This window comes from Schistocerca cancellata, chromosome 1 (assembly GCF_023864275.1).
Source record: "Schistocerca cancellata isolate TAMUIC-IGC-003103 chromosome 1, iqSchCanc2.1, whole genome shotgun sequence".
Lineage (NCBI taxonomy): Eukaryota > Metazoa > Arthropoda > Insecta > Orthoptera > Acrididae > Schistocerca > Schistocerca cancellata.
Window position 1 is genome coordinate 595,136,732 of NC_064626.1, and position 21,440 is coordinate 595,158,171.

Genomic DNA, 21,440 nt, shown 5'->3' on the forward strand with positions numbered 1-21,440 from the left:
TTGTGGAGCCAGCCACGGCAGATCTGAGAACGTAGCGAAGGAATGTTTCAGCAGTTTAGATTTTTTAACGTTTGCACGCAGATGCTTGTAGACAGCACTACAATGTCGCGTACGTTCTTATCATCATTTGTTTTCTAGACAGCTGTACTATCTAACGTAATTTAAACTGCCTAGAATGATGAGACTCTGGAATTCATTTAGTATCTTCACGTAAAAGTATTTATTTCAAAACCGTTGGTTTACGTTCACTTCACTGGTCCCGAGAATGTGTGTCCCTATTTAAACTGAGTAAGTTTCTGAGAAGTGTTAGCATTTAGCAAGTCAGACATTCGTGTGAGTCCAGATCACCACATCGACATATAAAATAAGGTAGAAGGTATGAAATTCACTCACGTAAGTAATATCATGTTTTCTCAGGTATTTTGAGCATATAGTTTATAGGTAATTATAAACGCAACACGTAAAGAAAAAGCTCCTCCTGTTCTCTTACGACTAAGAAACAATAAAATAAACTTCCGATATACTATTGACTATTTATATACCACATAAGAGATCGGGGTACATTATTTATTTAGACTATAATACGTTCTATTACAAACCAAATTTGTAGTTTCAAGAGTAATCTTAAAAGCGAACTAGAAACAGGAAACGTCTCAAAATCACTTTATTTTCAAACTAATACATTAAAAATCCAATTTTTTGCTATCTCTTGACTCAAAACATGTTTTTATTCATACTGTGAACTTGTAATCTTCATCGATATAATTGAAAACTATTGCATGTTTAAGTATTGGTCATCGCTCCGACACTATTACCTCGGTCGGAACAAGGGTATCGGAATTATTTTAAATTTGTTTCTGGAAAAATGTATACATTTACCCTGAGTAAATTAGACTGTTATTAGTGAAAACTGTACTTAAATCCTTAAAATAATTCTCCACATTAGCCTTCACATACTGAGAGAAAACCGCTCTAAGTGTTTTAAAATATAGTACGAAAAGAAGAAAATGTTTACAGATGTACATACAGATTATGCTAACAGAAATTTCGTGTCGCTTAATCGGGTGGTGCAAGTGTTTAAACTGCATGCCACTTCGGCGACTTGCATGTTCCTAACCTACTCCAGTTACACAACCACGGAAAGGGAACAAACAGTTAACCGAATAATCTGAACTACATGTTGTTTCTGGTAAAAATCCACGTCATTAAGACACAAAAGACAGTTCAAAAGATGGTGTGAGAAATATGTGGTCCGACTGGAATCTAACATCGCGATCTTTGGGTTTCCGGCAAGAAATTTTCCGCTGGATCACCAGGCCGAACATAGATTCTGGTCAAGTTTCGCTCCTGTCTCGGGGTTCAATAGTTGTTTAGTGCTGTTTCCGCCAGATATCGGCTCCTCCCTAGCTGATCAGCTCGTAGGTCCCATCATTGCAAAGAGTTGTCACCCCAAACAGCAATTATAAGCGAAAGAGATAATGGTACATATATTACACTTCTATCATTACTATAATTATAAACGCTATACAAAACTGTCCTTGTGTCTGAGTCTACTTAGTAGTGAGCACCGTATTAAAATTCCTACACTAGTTAAAAAAATTAGCATGAACACACAGACAGAAACTACGGCAGGAGATTCTAATTTACAATGATTTGACCAACAGTTGTGGGTTACCACATACCTTTTGGACGTACTGACAATATTCCCTACGTAGTGAGCGATAATGATATGAATAAAACCTTGTGAAACAAAATTATTGCACAGTACAACATATGACGCCCGGAAGGCGATTTTTATATGCTACAAATTTCACGTCTAGTGTGCAAGGAAACCGTCTGGGACTCGAATCAGGTCGCTTTCTTTCATAGCTGGTGCTCGATGTTGAACGCATGTGCTGTACGCTTGAAACAAAGCTTACATCTGCCGCTGTTTCTGCTCTCACAGTCTCTACAGTAACTATGTCGTGGAAAGTTCTAATCCAACAAAGTCTCCACAGCGCATTTCGGTGCATAGTTTTATTCTCTCCCTCCCTTCCTCCTTCCCTCTCCCTCCATCCCTCCCTCCCTCCCTCTCTCTCTCTCTCTCTCTCTCTCTCTCTCTCTCTCTCTCTCTCTCTCTCACTCACTCACACACACAGCACATACAACATTTCATTTGTGTGTGTGATAATGTAACGTTGGTACAGGAATAGTTTAAAATAGGTACAATCCGCCGCATCCGACCGAGGTTTTCGGGAGGATGCCCTTTGTTACCAAGCAGATTCCAAAATTTCCACAAGGGCCTATAGTCCCCCCTATCCTAACGGGAAGGATACTAATAAAATAAAGAAAGGTTTTCTTTTGGAATGGACTAAAAGGCTGTTCTTTGTTCATTCACGGCTGAATCTTTGCTACCGGATGTGCCAGCGGCGAGTAGTTAGCAGAGTGGCGCATCAAATATGGTTCAAATGGCTCTGAGCACTATGGGACTTAACATCTATGGTCATCAGTCCCCTAGAACTTAGAACTACTTAAACCTAACTAACCTAAGGACAGCACACAACACCCAGCCATCACGAGACAGAGAAAATCCCTGACCCCGCCGGGAATCGAACCCGGGAACCCGGGCCTGGGAAACGAGAACGCGGGCAGTGGCGCATCAATTACTGACACATGTATGGAGGAAGGAAAAAGCTACTGCTTATTTCATCCCTGCCGGATATACCAAGCAGAAACTAATTTTCGAAGTTACAGTGCGAGCAGAAGGGCCTGTCGGAGATAAGAGTAGTAAGTGCGTTACATATGGGTAGTCATCGGTACATCTGCACCTTTCGCAAAATACAGATTCGTTGTTGTAAGTCGGTTGCAAAGCTTCATAGAGTGAGATTTTTCACGTACCGCGAAGGTCATTCCGTGCACAGTCAGAAGACATTCACAATGTGTGATTTACAGTGTTATCGATAAAATGGTAGGACATGTTCTGCTGTATACTGAGAATGGATATAACAGCTACTTTAATTTTTAATTTACTTTCAGATAATAGTAGCTTTACAATCACCGTTACAGAAACCGTCTTAAGTTGCATAGGAAATTCTGCTTATTTATCGATAAATAGTTGCGGGCTGGCTTGTCCATTATCAAATCATTCGTTTACATAAGGCTTGCATTACAACCAGATGTACAGGTACGTTACTGGCCACAAAACATACACTGAAGCGTCAAAGAAACTGGTACAGACGTGAGTATTCAAATATAGGGACATGTAAACAGGCAGAATACGGCGTTGCGGTCGGCTACGCCTATATAAGACAACATGTGTCTGGCGCAGTTGGTAGATCGGTTATTGCTGCTACAATGGCAGGTTATGAAGAGTTAAGTGAATTTGAACATCGTATTATAGTTGGCGCACGAGCGATGAGACACAGCATCTCCGAGGTAGTGATGAAGTGGAGATTTTCCCGTACGACCATGTCACAATTGTTCCGTGAATATCAGGAATCCGGTGAAACATCAAATCTCCGACATCGCTGCGGCCGAAAAATTACCCTGCAAGAACGGGACCAACGGCGACTGAAGAAAATCGTTCAACGAGACAGAAGTGCAATCCTTATGCAAATTGCTGCAGATTTCAGTGCTGGGCCATCAAAAAGTGTCAGAGTGCGAACCATTCAACGAAACGTCATCGATATGGCCATTCGGAGCCGAAGGGCCACTCGTGTGCCCTTGATGACTGCACGACACAAAACTTTACGCCTCGCCTGGACCGTCAACTCCGACATTGAACTGTTTATGATTGGAAACGTGTTTCCTGGTAAGACGAGTCTCGTTTCATATCGAGTGGATACAGACGGGTATGGAGACAACCTCATGAATCCATGGACCCTGCATGTCAGCAGGGGACTGTTCAAGCTGGTGGAGGCTCTGTAATGATGTGGGAAGTGTGCCGTTGGAGTGATATGGGACCCCTGGCTCGTCTAGATACGACTCTGGTAGGTGACACGTACGTAAGCACCATGTCTGTCACCTGCATCCATCCCAGCAGGACAATGGGACACCTTAGACGTCCAGAATTGCCATAGAGTGCTTCCAGGAACACTCTTCTGAGTTTAAACACTTCCGATAGGCAGCAAACTCCTCAGACACGAACATTATTGAGGATATCTGGGATGCATTGCAACATGTTGTTCAGAAGAGATCTCCACCCCCTCGTACTCTTACGGACCTACGGACAGTCCTGCAGGATTCATTGTGTCAATTCCCTCCTGCACTACTTCAGACATTAGTCGAGTCCATGCCACGTCGTGTAGCGGCACTTCTGCGTGCTCAGGGGGCCCTACACGAAATTAGACAAGTGTACCAGTTTCTTTGGCTCTTCAGTGTGTAAGTGTGGCAAAATACAATGTGATGTTCACACATGAGCATCACTATTGTATATTACCATTCTTATATATTTTGTGGGCATTAACTTACACTCACGTTTGGTTGTAATACAAGACTTACGTACACGAATTATCTGATAATCGACAAGCCACCCTAAACTACTCATCAATAAGTACGTAGAACTTCCTTAGCAACTTAAGACGGTACCTCTAATAGTTAATGTAATCATATAGAAATTGCAGATGTGTTTCAAGCACAGCATTTTGGAGATAGATAATAGTAACTTACAAATTATAAAAACTACCAGTGAATTCCCCATCCCCAATTGTATAAACGATCTAACTTCCTTCTACAGAAGGTAATATCTTCTTAACTCTGTGTCGCACCGTGGTATCGTTTTTCAGGGACGATCAGTGACACAGGTGAACGTTATCTGATAAATTTGTTACAAATAAAGTCAGTAGTAGAGAAGCAATAAATTAAAACGCCATGTCTGATGCTGCAGTTTTACTGCATGAATAGCAAAAATGTAGTAAGCGATAAACTTTTTCCTTTCATTAATTTGTGGCGAGTGAGAGCGAGGAAAAGTTTCGAAAAGGTTTGAAAGTGTGTGTAGAGTTTTTTCGAAGATGTTAAGTTTTCTCGCACTCAAATACTTGAGGAATAAAGCCTGGGTAATTTGCCTTTCGTTACACTACCTCAAAACATGCACACAGCTTCCAACTGTAATAGTTCCCTTACTGTGATAATCCTTTAACGTAATATTATACATAATAATAAGTAGATAATGATAGCATTTTAAATTTTTAAACTTGTTCAATAATTGTTTGAAATATGGATAGTAAGGTAACTGTTGCCACCGGTAGCTGTTGTATAGGCAATCTCCCACTGGAACTGTGCAACGCTCACCGTTTTCGCCGTTACGCTATTGTCAACAATGGATCTATTGCCGTATTAAGAAGTAGAAGGAACATCATGTCTTGTCGTCCAATCGACGACGAGGTGAATCGAGATAAAACTCGAGCTAGGATTGTGAAAGGATATCGAATAAGCCGGACGTTTAGTTTTCAGAGGTACCGTCTTGGCACATCCCTAAAGCTATTTAGGGAAGTCACCGAAAACGTAAATTAGTTTGGGTGAACAGGGGTTGAGTCGCGACCTCTCAAATGCGACAACTAGATGACAGCATAAATGACTAAAAGAAGTTCTGCATTTCAATTTACATCGTCGCGTTCGTCATTTCACGTGTTGCTTTGAAAATATAATGACACCAGAAAAAATTCAGAATGCCACCCATTATGAGAAGTGTTATGAAACTAAAGTCTGTACATATGTAAGGCCCACCATGTGTAGTAGTCATAAGGGTTGAACAGTCAGCTTGAAAACATAAAGCGACGTAATTAATTTTTTTGTTAGTTACCAGCTACAAAACTGCAGGTACTACCGTAGTACACCGCTACACGAAAACAAAATAACGCAGCCGATTTATAAAATAGAGTATTTTGCGGTGATGTGTTTTCTATATTTGCAGTGGTACAATGCTGGAAAAATGCATGCAGTATTGTCGGACGTAAACGATAATAAAGCACAATCATACGACACATAGGCTACGTGGCGAAGGCGCTTCCAGTCTCAATGTTAAAGAACGAAGTGACAAAATGTCCTTGTGAAGAACCGCCAGTCTCCAGAAATGTAGAGGCCTAGTGCTCGAAGACTACCGTGTTAAGATTGACACTATAGCCAGAAAAACTAAATTCATTTTGGCTCAGTTTTCAACAACTTTCACGACATATCAAACACGACAAACAGCGCTGAATGCTTTTTTCCGCTGTCGCTCAAACCGATTCAAGAAACCACTGAACATCTACATCTCCATCATATTTCCGCAAACCACCTAACAGTGTGTAGCGGAGGGTTATTCTGGTACCACTAATTGATTCCCTCTTCCCTGTATCTCTCGCGAACGGCGAGTGGGAAGAATGATTGTCGGCAGGCCTCTCTATTTGCTCTAATTTCTCGAATTTCCTTTTCGTGATCATTTCGTAGGATTTATATGGGGGCGGGAGAGGGGGGAGGGGGGAAGGGGGGTGGGAGTAATACGTTGTCTCATTATTTCCGGAATGAGTTCACCGGAAATTTCAATAGCGGACCTCTCCTTTAGGTTCAATGCCTCTCATGTAGTTTCTGCCAATGGAGTTTGTTGAGCACCTCTAACGATCTCTCGCCGACCAAAGGGTCCTGTGACGAAACGCGCCGCCCTTTGTTGGATTTTCTCTGCCTCTTCTATGAGCCCTACCTTATAAGGATTCCATACTGACGAACAATAGTCTATAATCGATCGAACAAACGTCTTGTAAGCAACTCCCTCCGTGGATGAGTTAAATTTCCTTAAGATTCTTCCTATGAACATAAGTCTAGCATTTGCTTTTCCTACTATATATTTTTGTGGTCATTCTACTTAAGTTGCTCTGGACATTTACGCCTAGATATTTTACAACAGATACTGTTCCAGCAATTTGTCACCAATGGTGAAGTCGTACAGTCGTGGCTTTCTTTTCCTGCGTACACGCAATATGATACATTTATTTACAGTCATTGTCAACTGTCAGAGCCTGCACCTTTCATTCATCCATCCTCTGCAGGTCGTTCTTCAAATCGACCCTGTTTTGTGGCGTTGGTGCTTTCTTACAGATAACAGCGTCCTTTGCTACCAGTCTTTTTAACCTCCCAATAGAGCCCCCAACGCTTTCTACTAGATCATTTATATACGCCATAAGCAATGTTGGTCCTATCACGCTTCCTTGGGGTACCCCCGAAATTACCTTTATATCTCATGATTTTGTTCTGTTAAGAGCGACATGTTGAATTCTGTCTGCAAGGAAGTCTTGAATCCAATCCGATATTTGATGCGATACCCGGTAAGCTAGTAATTTTTTTCCAAACGTCTGTGAATGAGGGTGTCAGATGCTTTCCTGAAGACATGGAACGCGGCATCAACGTGAGTGTCGCTGGCTACAGTGGATATCATGGAGGAATAGAGCGAGCTGGGTTTCGGAAGATCTGTGTTTTTGGAATCCACGATTTTCGTCCTCCAAAAATATCATAATTCTGTACAAAAAGACGTTCCATAATTCTACACACAGACTGACCTCAACGTTACAGGCCTACAATTACGTGCATCTGACCTACGACACTTCTTGGAAACGGGAAAGACCTGCCCTTTTTTGTAGTCGTTAGGTACCCTTTGTCGCTCCAGCGATCTAAGGAAAGGAAAGACTTTTCACATAGTCTTAATAGAATCTAACAGGTATCACATCTGATCCTGATGCTTTTCCACTACTCAGCGATTTTAGTTGTTTCTATTTTCCACGATCGGTTATCTTTATATCTGACATTTCGACGTTCGTACGGTGATTGAAAGGAGAGACAGTGTTACGATCTTCTGCGATGAAACAGCTTCGCAAGACCGGTTTCAGTATTTCGGCTTTCTCTCAGTTATCTTCCCTTTCGTTGGCAGTATGGTCAGTGAGTGAATCAGTGCTTACTGATTTTACGTAAGACTGAACCTCTTAATGTTTTTACTCAGGTCAGTTGACAAAATTTTACTCCCAGAGTCACTGAACAGTTCTCTCATTTCCCTTCTTACGTTCCTTGTCGCTTCGTTTTTGTGCTGTGGTGACAAGAGCAACAGGCGCCAACAGCAACCCGCGCAACACACACCAAGGTGGCGGAAGAGTCTGCGCAGAAGAACGTGGCCGATGCGCAGTGTCTAAATTTCGTTCGAGGCGCTGGGTGAATTCGTTCGTTTTCGAGAAAACTAATTTTATGTAGGACATTCATTGGCAATGGCACCTGCCAGCGATAAAGCGGAATGAAGTATCCACAACGTATCTCATACTTACTAAACGGTTTGAGTTGTCGACATGAGATTTTGGCAAATGATAGTACGTAGAGGGGAGAGGAGAGGTCGATGTTGTTTGCCCGCTTACGGCCCGTCGTCATCGTTCTGCGATGAAAGAAACGAGACACATGCCCTGCAATCTTTTTTAAACGATTTTGCAAAAACTATATTTTTAAATGCATTTTTGCTTTGCTTATAGTTTTATATCTCAGATGGATGGTGACATGCCCATCATTCATTAATGGTCATAGTTATTGTGATATGTGCGTTTTAACTAAGACAGTTCCTCAAATTCTAAAAAGTTTGCCATGAAAAGTAGGGGCCGCTGTGAGTTTGTGTTTGCGCATATTATATGATGTATTGCTGCATATGAAATGTAACTATCATATTGAACCTTTCCTTAGACTTGGGTGGAGGTCTCTATCTTTCACCAGTCTCGAGAAAATTGATTTGATGTAGCATACTCATTGGCAATGGCACCAGCCAGCGATAAAGCGGAATGAAGTATCCACAACATATCGCATACTTACTAAAGGGTTTGAGATGTCGACGTGAGATTTTGGCAAATGATAACACGCAGAGGGGAGAGTATTTTTCTGCGTAGTAACTAAGCAGAACTTCATTATCTCCCATATTATTCCAATAACTAAAGACTTTTTCGGTGAAAGAATGTAATTTTTAACAGCCATCGATACATGGTGAAATGGGAAATGCTGCGAGTTCTGCAATTAAGTGAAAACCTTAAACGTTTGCTGTTGTATCGAAAAAGTCCTTTTTCATAAGTTATTGACCTTCAATCTCCTCACTTGCTCATTTAATAAACTTAATAAGCCTTGATTTCAGAAGTATCTCAGTTGCATCTCCACAATGTGTTAGTGAGGGTTACATTGTGTAAACTCTGCTGTGTTTTGGCAAAAGAAGAAAATTTTAACATGGCAACAAGAGAAATGTAGGTTATACTCAAAATTCACCATTAGCGACACTTCTCTGAGAGTTACAAATAGTTAACAAGCCAGGTAACAGTAAATCGCTGTTTTTGTTATATTTTCAGTGAAATTCTTTCTGGATTCTAACCAAAGCAAAAGTGACAGTGGATGTTTCTGAATTATTATCATGCAAGTGTGACCCTGAAGTGGGTCCAATTAATATTTATAAAAAATGTGAGAATAGGCTTCAGTTTAAGATGGTATTTCCCATTCAGCGCTCTGTATTTCCCCTACAGCACCTGCCCTATCGCACTATTCACGAGTGCTCTGCCGACTGCGCATCTACTGGCCACGTTATTCTGTATGCACTCTACTCCTCTCCTTGTGAAACATAAATTCAAAGTAGTAAGCTTACTAGCAGATCAACAGAGAGCGACACAGTCAACAGGGCCAAAAGCAGCTCCCAGGTGCACACTCAACACTGCTCAGCTTGCTTAGGCTACACTGTTTCTTACTTCCGCCCAACTAAGGTTGAACAGATCAGAAAGACGTTTTACATAAGAGAAGCGTATTTAGACCCGTGCCACATTGGCATCAAGTAGTTACAGTGAAGCGAATCGCATTGGGGAAACCTTGCCTGGACGACATGCTACAACAATCAACTCTTCCACTATTCACTGTCACCATGAATTGGGACTGGCCAAACAAGACGCTGCCGAGTGCAGAGGACTCAGTATTCTGTTTTGTTACATCTCCTACACTTGGGAAGTTTAGGACTTCGTTCCTGTATCACAAAATTCATTCCTACAGGCTTTACAGGGATTCAGGCTGTGACTGTCAGTTCTTGGAACTCAGATTATTTGAACATTCACTCAGTCAAGAAAGTTTTTATTTTTGTTCTTCAGAAATTAGTTATTGTGTTCATCTGAAATCTGTGACTTTATTTTTTGTGCTGCAAATGAAGCTGTTTAATTGCTATACCTGGTGAACGTTTCATGTGATATAACCAAAGGAAAGGACATATTAATCTGTTAGCCAGGTTTTACCTCCTTTTGAATCCGTGATGGAGTCGAGGCAGAACCAGCAATGTTGCTACTATGTGAGGCCAATCCACATGGCTTCATTAGCCACCTAAGCACCACGGTCGAGTGATGGACGTATTACTATGTCCCTGGGAGAAAGGAGCAAACCAAGCCGTGGAAACATGTGGATTCAATGCCGCAAGACATAATCAGTATCATACGATGTAATTAGGTATTTTGTGACGTCAACGTGTGGTGCCAACAGATTTAGCTCGTAGGGGGATGTCTGTCACAAGAGCACACTACCACAGTCTCATGACAAGGTTGTGGATGGTGTGAAGGCAAAGTTTCTAGGAAGGCTATCTAAGGGATGTTCTGGCCCAGCAACAACGCTCCAGCCCATTGTATACAGGACATAGACCGATGTTCCGACTCTTTGGGCTATCAATTTTGTCCTTTCCCTGTCTCCAATTCTTCTGACATGCTGTAGAGTGATTGCTTCCTCTTCCCTCAAATGAAGAACCCATTACACAGCAGAATTTTCCAGAATGACGATGATGTGATTTTCTAGATGGAACGTTTCCTGAAGAGCTAAAGTGCAGAATATCGTGTATATGTAAAAACATTTAAGAGAATTTGTGAGAATTTCAGACAAGCAGCGATGGCTTACAACAGGATGGGGTCGTCTAGACAGTGGTGCTGGCAGGGCAGACAGCGCTCAGAGACAGTGGTTGCATCCACAGTATGGGAATACGTTATTTTTACGTCACCTGCGTGCCAGTTGCTATACACCAGCAACCACTGAGCACGTACACACAGACAGCAGAAATCACAAGGTCCAAATACAACTTACAGTCAATGGACATTTTACACTTGATTGGATAGAGGAGTGGAACATTCTCGAGAAGAAACAAGTGTGTGGACTCTGGGATGTGACGCAAGATGCACCCATCACTAGACCGTTGCAGCGACCCGAACAGTTTCAGAATCGCCGGTAGCTGAGAGCTGGCGTTTCTGTCCATCTGAGCCACTCTCCTGAAAGATCATTTGAGGCACTCTCTTGAACGTCTAGCGCCCACTCGCACCCTATCATACGGAGCGACACAAAAACAACTCTCCAATATTCTCAGCTACCGGCGATTCTGAACTGTCCGGGTCGCCGGAACGGTTTAGTGATGGGTGCCTCTTGCGTCACATCCCAGAGTCCACACACTTGTTTCTTCTCGAGAATGTTCCACTCCTCTCTCCGACCTTTGACGCGAAGTTGTATTTGGACCTCGTGATTTCTGCTGTCTCTGTGTTGTTTCTTATTGTCTTCCTTGTTCGGACTTTTAGCAGCTGCTGATGCATCCGTGAACTCTCCACGCCGATCCACAGTCACAGGTTATTGTCCTGTTTTAAACTCGATCTCCAGGACACCACAAGACTTCAGCAATCACTGTCTCTACATTGTCATCGATCACTGTTAAAAATGTGTGACATCGAATGCTGGATACATACAGAAAGACTGACACTGTCTTCAGGTTTCATTTACTCAAGATCATTCTAAGGTGGCAAGATTTTGCCCCAGTATATTGAATACTCTTGTAGATTTACGTATATATTAAATCCCTGTTTACGATGCACAATCGAATTACTAATCATTTTATCGGCTGGTGCGGGCTAGCACCACATACTAACAATTTCTGTACTACTGCACGTCAGGAAGTTAATTAGGGCTGAGCACTGACAAAAAGGTGAATTGGCCAGACATTTACTGCCCTGAGAGACAGCAGAGCGTGGCGGCGGCGGTTTATGATGCTGGAGGCGGCTGAACCCTTATAGCACAGAGAGAATGGGCAGGAGATTATTCTCTGGTGGGATAGAGAAGAATTTAGAATAGTTAGCTGGGGAGAGAGAGAGGGTTGGTGCAGAAGAATCCGAAAACACATTCTTTTAACGTGAAGGAACACACAAGGACACAAAAGATGGTCGCGAGTTGATCTCCGAGGAATCTTCTCACGGGAATGCTGGGACATGCATCACGCCAAAAAGCAGAGACGCGTTTTTGATTGGTGGAGTGCTACGGATGTATGAGGGGAAATGGAACCTACTATAAAAATCTTTTGAAAGGAGTATGAGATTCAAATGACTGGCTGGCAGATTCATGACTCATATAGTGGAAGGTGATGTTTTCGTAATAGTCGCTGGTATTCGTCGATTTATCGACAATGTAGATGCCGTGTGTCCAGGAGGAAGGGGAGTGGAGGGTGATATCAGCAAGGATTTCCCTCTGGGAATTGATCTAGGAGACATTTCTGCCAGGATAGATCGAAGACAGCTTCCTCTGGGAATCGAGCTAGAGCCTTTGCTGGCGAGAGCCACAGTGGAGAATCTTTCTGTTAGATTTTGTTGTTGCTTTCGACACACAGAGTACGTGAAGTCGTTTCTCCGTGACTGAGTTGTCATTGTGTCTACTCGAGTGACAATTCTTTAACTCTCTGTGGGGTCTAGCGCACACTGAAGTGCTTCTTTATGATAGAATAATTGAGTTGAATTTCTGCTCCTGGCTAGTGAGCAAACAGAAATATTGTCCTGTACCGAGGTAATTTCAGCCATAGGAGTTTGCAGACAGCATATTTCGTCCATTGTCTAGACAGAGAATTGCAGATACACCGTGAACGTCATCCTCACAACGCTCAACGCCCAGCGAGCAGATCATCCTTGCAGTACAGCTGCTGTCCGTACTTCAATACGTAATATGCACACTCTGTTCGGCCGATAGTGAAACACTCGCAGCAACGTGTTCAATTCATTTGTTTGGCCCACTGAGCGTTTCCTGAAAGTGCCAGTCAGGAGTAAAGGTCTTCCGATTCCACCGTTAAGCACTATTAGCAAAAATAAAAAAATAAAACAAAATAAAAACATTTGTTCTGCTAATCTCGAAATTACACTTGGGGTAGAATCCGATATTGTGTAGTTCATATTTATACAGCTTTTTGCGCTCCACGTGCTTTTGAGAATTTATAATTTGCGGCATCCACGCTGTGATTCATTCTAGTAGCATCACGATGAGAATCGTTGGTTTGATGTTCTACTAAAGCCTCAACACGATACTTGGTTTTGTGAAAATCCCTAGGTGTAGATTGTCAATGGCAGGGTCATCTCAATCATTTGTAGGTGAAAGACAATATTAGACTCCCACGCACACACGGACCGCATCTTACAAACACAACGGGGGTATACATCATAATTAAAAATCTATTGTTACTCCACGTAGAGGGTGAGGCATTTCACACATATAACAGATATCTGTAACTATTTGTCTTTTCGTTGTCAAAGAATACTTAACCAGCAGAGGGTCCGTTACGTAAGTCCTCGACTTATTTTGGGGAAATTCTTCCAAGTGAGTGCTTAGGCAGCGAGGAGAAAAGAGGGCCGACGCGCCGGTGCGCCGCCAGACGGCGGGGCGGTGGTCCATTCTGTGGCGAGTAAATCATAATTTGCGAGAGCCGGCCCGCTAACGGCCGTAATGAACCAAGTTAGCCGGCAGGCCCCGCCTGTGATGAAGCGCCGCGTCCCCCTTAATGAACCCTCCGCCACGCTCCGCGACGGCGGGCTGCCGCGGTCAGCCGACAACTTCCCCGTAGCGCCAGTGACGCGTGTTCTGCACGCTCTGTAGCAGGAGCGATTCGCTTGTACCAGCCTTCGCTGCCGCCTCAGAAGCAGCGCTGCGTCCCGGTAAAAATGCGGCTTCTCCGTTGTGTACAGATGTTCGTAGCGGTTCGTGTAATAAATGATGCGCTAATCATGTGTCGGATGTTCGATGTTCCGTATGTTTCGTAAATGAAGTCACCTGGTCTTTCGTTTCAGTCTCCATTAGGTGCCAACTCAACCACCTACTCGGAAATCGTTATACAGGGTGAGGGAGCGAAGACAGAATGATTAAGTATATCGAGCTGCGGTTTTCGACAAGTCACAGCGGGCGATATGGCGTCACTCTCCCGGTATCAGAAGAAGAGGTTGCACAAACCTCTGCCCCACTACACCGAATATAACAAGTAACTCAGGTATGATTCGCTTACCTGTGGGCCTGAAGCAATCACTCTGTGTTCTGCTGTTGTAGCAATCGAATAACGTGCTAGTAAATGTACTGGGGCATTCACATTGCGTACCACAGTCCAAAAAATTAATATCGATTATAACGAATGTCACCAGACCATTAGTTCAGTGATCCGGTTGTATGCGGGAAGTACCAAATCGTGTCAAGAAATCACGATCTGTCATTGCAAAAATTATACGAAAAAATTATAGTAACTGGAAGTTTGGTTAATAACATACGCCAAAAAAAAAGGAAGAGCAACTGATGGAAGAAATCAAGCTATCCTTTTAGCAGCAGTAACACACAATGCAAATGTCAATAAGAGGTTTCTCGAAAGTACGAGAGATATCAACCAAATGAGTGTTCTGCAAACATTCCATTCCATCGCATTTCATCCTTTTCACATTCCGCTGCAAGGCAATGACTTCCAACACTGGCTGCAGTTGTCCAAGTGTTATCTACGGAAAGTACAAAGTGATGCGGCATGTTCATGAAAAATTTTGTTTAAGGAAGAAGCATCGTTCACAAATCATGGGTAAGTCAAAAAAATGGTTCACATGGCTCTGAGCACTATGGTACTTAACTTCTGAGGTCATCAGTACCCTAAAACTTAGACTACTTAAACCTAACTAACTTAAGGACATCACACACACCCATGCCCGAGGCAGGATCGAACCTGCGGTTGCGCGGTTCCGGACATGGGTAAGTCAGTCTTCCCAATATACACTAATCGTCAGTGGAAAATCCACGGTCACTCAATGAAGTGGATAAAAACAACGCTCTTGATATATCAACGTTCGATGTTAGTTTTTCAAGACCCGTATCATTGGTCCCTGTTTTGCTGTCGGAATATATATAAAACCGTTGCAGGTAGTCAAAAAAGAAAAAAAAAAGAAAAGAAAAAATAAGGTGAGGGAATGGGGCATCAAGATGCCACCAAGGACGATAAGACAATATTGGCATGGCTGTTATGTGTCCTAGAGTTGCATCATACGAAAAAAGCCGAGAATCACACGCCAAGCTAAATAGCAAATTATCTCTGAACAAGAAACACTGCTGCGAAGCCACGATGTTCGTTTCTGTGAGGGGTTTGCTGTGAATCTCTCGAAGCTGGCGATTTTAAAGGTGACGGCGCTATGTGAGCTAGAGTCTGACACGAGGTCTTTAGCCAGCACAGGGTAACTGCAGAGCTGGCTGGCTATGGGTCTTCATCCACTCAAGAAGCAGTCGTATTCCACGTATACAGCGGTGAAAGTTCCATGGGATGTAGAAATCTGTCGAAGGTGTAAATTTTATTTGTTGTTGTTATTATTATAGGCTGCAGTCCGAAGACTGGTTAGAGGTGCTCTCCACGCTAGTTCATCCTGTGTAAGCCTCTTCATTCCCGAATAACTACTTCAGCATACGTCGATTTCAGTCTGCTTACTGTATTCATCTCTTGGTCTTCCTCTACAATCTCTATCCGCACACTACCTTCCAGAACCAAACTGGATTTCTTGATGCCTCATAACTGGTCCTATTAAGCAATCTCTTCTTTCAGTCACTATCTGTCATACATTTCTCTTCTCTCCACCTCTGTTCACTACCTCCTCATCAATTTCGTGATCTACTTATCTTACCTTCAGCATTCTAATATGCAACCACATTAAAAAAGGACATGTTTTCTCTTATTGTCCCTGATGCTTATTCTTCACGTTTCACTTCCATACGAGGCTACACTCCGCAACAATATTCTCAAAAAAGACATTTAAATTGAAATTGAATGTTAAAAAATTCATATTTTTCTGAAAAGTTTCCTTTCTGTAGCCTGTCTGTATTTTATATCCTCTCTAATTTGGCTATCATCATTTATTTGCCGTGGATAGTGGCCGCGTAGTTTGAGGCGCCATGTCACGGACTGCGCGGCCCCTCCCGGCGGAGGTTGTCCTCCCTCGGGAATGGGTGTGTGTGTTGTTCTTAGCAAAAGTTAGTTTAAGTAGTGTGTAAGTCTAGGACCGATGACCTCAACAGTTTTGTCCCTTAGGAATTCACACACATTTGAACATTTGCACATCATTTATTTCGCTACCCAAACAGTAGAACACATTTGCTTCTTTTAATGTCTTATTGCCTAATCTGTAAGAGGTAATCAGATGAAATCGAGAGGAATGGACAAAAGTAACTATGTTTATTATCTCAAGAGTAATCGCCATACCTGTTTAAAATATTTATTTCACTTTGAAATAATACGGTAACCGGGCCCACATGTTCCCAAAGTCGTTTCGACTACGCTGCAGAAATTTCGATGGACCGCTCGTACACATTATCCATAGGGTGCCAGTTGTTCCTCATGCGACTGCCATGGCTTTGGAACCCTGAAGTAAGACACTGTAGTTTGGCACCCCTATATCTACTGAAAAGGCTGGAGCCCCTCATCAGGAACCATAAGTTTGTCTGGTCTCTCAACAGATATCCCTCCATTGTGGTTGCTCTTTCCTGTATCGTTGAGGCACACAAGCCACTCCCGTCGCGGAACAGTAATTTATTCACGGAAAGAAAATTTCAGTGTAGTAGAAGGAATTGCCCTACAGAATGTCCTTTAATTCAGACACATTTAATAGAGTATATTAAGTTGCTGAATGCTCGTATACTGGAATTCGTTATTGCTTCGTGTACTGCTATTGTTAACATCTTGAAGTATGATGTGCACTATTTTTCGAGGAAATAGAAATTTTGCTAAATGGAAGGGATATTAATGGATATTAATATTGCGAAGCCAATTATGGAATTCAAAATGATACCCGACGTCTCGCCTGAGAACCATTTGTACAGCCTGAAGATGTTGGTCAGTTGCGCTGATGAAATATAGTAGGAATTTCACAACGACGTCCGTCTCGCCCGAGAACCGTTCTACAACCACATATAATTTTTCTATATTCTGTAAATACTAGCCTTTCGATTCCCTCCACCCTTCCTCGCTTCGCATCAGGAAAGCTTTAAAAAATCGGTAATGTAAAAAATGTAAAAACCGCAGAATAAACGAGCTTCTTCAATTTGAAATCACTTAAAGAAGACATCATTCATATTGGTAATTCAGCTCAAATAAAGCGCTTCATTAATTCTATAGTGTGAGTTTTCGAGTTAATGTTGTAATGTATCTGTAGTCTCAAAAACGTAACATTTTCAATTTTTTGTGTTTCGTTTTTTGAGTAGATTATATTTCATAGCTTGTAGAGTTCCACGAGAAGCACTGAACTGTATGTTCAGAGTCTTGTCAATATTTAACGATAAACCATTTGACTGGAAACATCTGCTTTTCAATATTTCGTTAGCTGCCATTCGAGTAAGAGCACTGATACTACTTTGTAATTTTTTAGTTGTAAAAAAGCACAAAATTTATTTCTTCTGACAATGCAAGTGCACGTTCTTTATGTATATCAGAAATAAAAGAGGACGTAAATTAGAAACTTGCATTATTCAATTCCTGATTGCTTGAAATTAAGAGTGTCTATTGTTATATGATCGACATGCACCTAGATTTCCGTGAAGTATATATTTTGCATGAGGATACCATGTTTCATATAATAAAAATCATTAGCTAAGTCACAAAATATAACCAGTGGTAAAAATTTGTGACTGATTAGTTCTAGTGTATGATATTCACGGTATGTATGATCTGCTCGGTTGACAATTGGCATTTCAATCTGTTTGGAGCTTGAAGTTTGTAATTCGTGGTCATCCGTGTCCGTAGTGCCGTACAGTGTTCCTTGCTTCCTGGAATCCTCTGATGAGCCGTGAAATGACGCTACTAGCTTCCTGGTTTATTTAGTTGACCAACGTGGTTGACTGGACTCACGTTAGTATTTAATTCACCGATGGTACTTCTGCGCTTAATTTGTTTTTTGTGGGAGACTCCTTCTGGTTGGAATGCTATGTGTCAACAACACACGAAAGAAACTCGGAACTGTTGTACCCAACTCATCCGCTCACACATGCTGTTTCAATCACATTAAACGTACTGGGGTGCTTCAGGTTTCTAATTTTAGTATCACAAAGTTATAAATCAAAGAGCCAAAGAAACTGGTACACCTGCCTAATTTCGTGTAGGGCTACCGCGAGCACGCCGAAGTGCCGCAACATAACTTGGCAAGGACTCAAGTAATGTCTGAAATAGTGCTGGAGGGAACTGACACCATGAATCCTGCAGCGCTGTCCATAAATTGGAGGGGTGGAGATCTCTTCTGAACAGCACGTTGCAGGGCATCCCAGATATGTTCAATAATGTTCATTTCTGGGGAGTTTGGTCGCTAGCAGACTTGTTTGAACTCGGAAGAGTGTTCCCGGAGCTACTCTGTAGTATTTCAGGACGTGTCCTGCGGGAATCGCCCAAGTCCGTCGGAATTCACGATGGACATGAATGAACGCAGGTGATCAGACATGATGCTTACATACGTGTCACCTGTCAAAGTCGAATCTAGACGCTTCAGCGGTTCCATATCACTCCAACGGCACACGCCACTCACCATTACAGAGCCTCCACCAGCTTGAACACTCCCCTGATGATATGCAAGGTCCATGGATTCGTGAGGTTGTCTCTATACCGGTACACGTCCATCAGCTCGATATAATTTGAAACGAGACTCGTTCGATTAGGTAACATATTTTCAGTCATCAACAGTCCAATGTCAGTGTTAACGGAACCAGGCCAGGGGTAAAGCTTTGTGTCGTGCAGTCATCAAGGATACACGAATGGGGCTTCGGCTCCGAAAGCCCATATCGATGACGTTTCGTTGAATGATTCGAAGGCTGACACTTGTTGACAAGCAATGAAATACGCAGCAGTTTGCGGAAGGGTTGCACTTCTGTCACGTTGAACGATTCTCTTCAGTCGTCGTTGGTCCCATTCTTGCAGAATGTTTTCTGGCCGCAGCGACGTCGGAGATTTGATGTTTTACCAGATTTCACATACTTACGGTAAACTCGTGAAATGATCCTACTGGAAATCCCCACTTCATGCTACCTCTGAGATGCTGTATCCCATCGCTCGTGCGCCGGCCGTAACACCACTTACTAACTCACTTAAATCATCATAAATTACCACTGTAGCAGCAGCAATCGATATAACAACTGTGCCACACATTTGTTGTCTTACATAGGCGTTGCCGACGCTAGCGCCTGTTTACATATATCAGTATTTGAATACGCATCCCTGTACCAATTTCCTTGGCGCTTCAGTGTATTTCTTCGTGACTATCTAAAGCCCCTTATCGTCTGTACTTGAGTGCACTACGAATAATCTCCTCTCGTGAGATAAGCTAGCTCACAACCGTTATAACTGGCCCTTGATATCCTGGATGTTGACACTGGTGTGGAGCTGACGTCCAAGCTTGTCCCTTAGATGTTCTATAAGCGACAAATCTGGGAACCTTGCTAGGGGGCTACCTTAACATCAGGCAGACAGTTCATAGGGACACGTGTCATATGAGGGCAAGCATTGTATTGTTGAAAAGTGACACCATGATACTGTCGCATTAGAGGCAACACATTAGGATGCAATGTCCATGACGTATCGTTGTAGCGTGCTCTCAACCACTAACAGCCACGACGTGAAATCATACATTATGGCTCCTCATACTTCACCGGGAGGAACACTGCTGTAACTCTCCAGAATCCTGGTAGAACGGGAGCTCTCCCCAGGCCGCTGCCACACTCGTCCTCGCTGAACGCAACGCGACCGCATTCCTCTTGCTACCCGGTCACGACGCCAGTGCAAACCCTGCCGTTTGTGGGTAGTGGTAGAGGCAGCCTAGGCATGGAACGATCAATCGTTAGTCAGGCTACTGCTGGTCTCCGACCATTGGTTTGAGATGACACAGCATGTTGCAGAGAGTCCATTAGTTGTTCTCGCATGGTAGGCCCACAAGTGGAGTAGCTGAGATATCTTCAGTGCACCATACTGTGATCCTATATTGTGGTGGTTAGGGGTGGTCAGTCGGAACTTTGACGACAATATGCTTTCCCTGACGTTCCCATACAGTCCAAGAGTGAGCTGCTGTCACATCCGAATGCCCCAGAAATCTGGATATTGCAGCAAGCCAAATGGACATCCACAAGGAGGCCCCTTTCAGACTCTGTCATGTGCGATGACGCTGCTTCACACGAGAACACGGCATCTCTGTGTCCTTCACTGTTCAGTCATCATTTGACGCTTTTTATCCCCTTTTTATACCGAACCAGGAGTGCTAACAGCACTAAAAACAATACTGTTGTACGCTAGGGACCATTGTACCTGTCACAGAAAACTGCAGCTCTAATCATTTACACACTCGCCGATGGTCCGTACGTGTATGAAATTACATTCCTATCTGAGAATGTCTTCTGGGTACTTCTCTTTTTGGTGTCTGGCAGTGTATTCCTGTGCTGATATTAGTCTTACAGTTTTAGGAAGGATCTCGTAGTTGTGAGACTCGAGGGACTGATAACTAGGATAAATGTAACTGAGTCAACAGAAAAAAAAATCCTTTGAGAAAGGGGCATTAGCATCTACGTCATAAGCTATGTGAAGGAAATATTAATTAGTGAAAGATCAAAGGTCAAGCCTGTGGTCAATGTAGTGGGATCAATACATTGTAGTCAAACAGTCGTAAGACAAAGCGAACAACGATCACCTAGCCGCTTTTCTGTTCATGTGCTTCCTAGAGAACACCATTATAAACTAAGAAAATTAATTGGCAGAGAGGTAACTCTCAAGGATTATATGCGAAAAGAAACAAAACTTCTTGTATTCGTATTTCCGTTTCCGTCGACGTTGTGCTGACATGAGAGCAGTGAATCTCCAATCAATGACGGTAGGTCATTGTAGTAAATAGCTACAAGAAGATGTAATCCACGAGTAATGTCAATAGCTAGGTGCGTAAACATAATAACCGAGAATAGTTAAGCTAACCCATCCTCATTCTCAATAGCAGCAATAGCATCTAGACTTATAGATTCATTCGTGTCGCCTTTTCGGTCCTGCTATCTTTCCCAGAGACGTCGACCTACTTATTTCTTTTATCAAACCAGCTTATCTGTTCGAAACTCAGGCAAGTGCAGAAAGTGCTGCAACCCGTTGTTCTTCTGTTTCATTATTAATTCAGTGACGCTCATAATTCTTTGCTCTTCTTTCCTGA

General features: G+C 42.6%; 1 protein-coding gene across 1 annotated transcript in view; it reads right to left on the bottom strand.

The window, feature by feature from the left end:
- Positions 1-21,440, bottom strand: part of LOC126182115 (vesicular acetylcholine transporter) — an 81,903-nt gene that overhangs the window by 53,644 nt on the left and 6,819 nt on the right. The gene's annotated exons all lie outside the window — the stretch shown is intronic.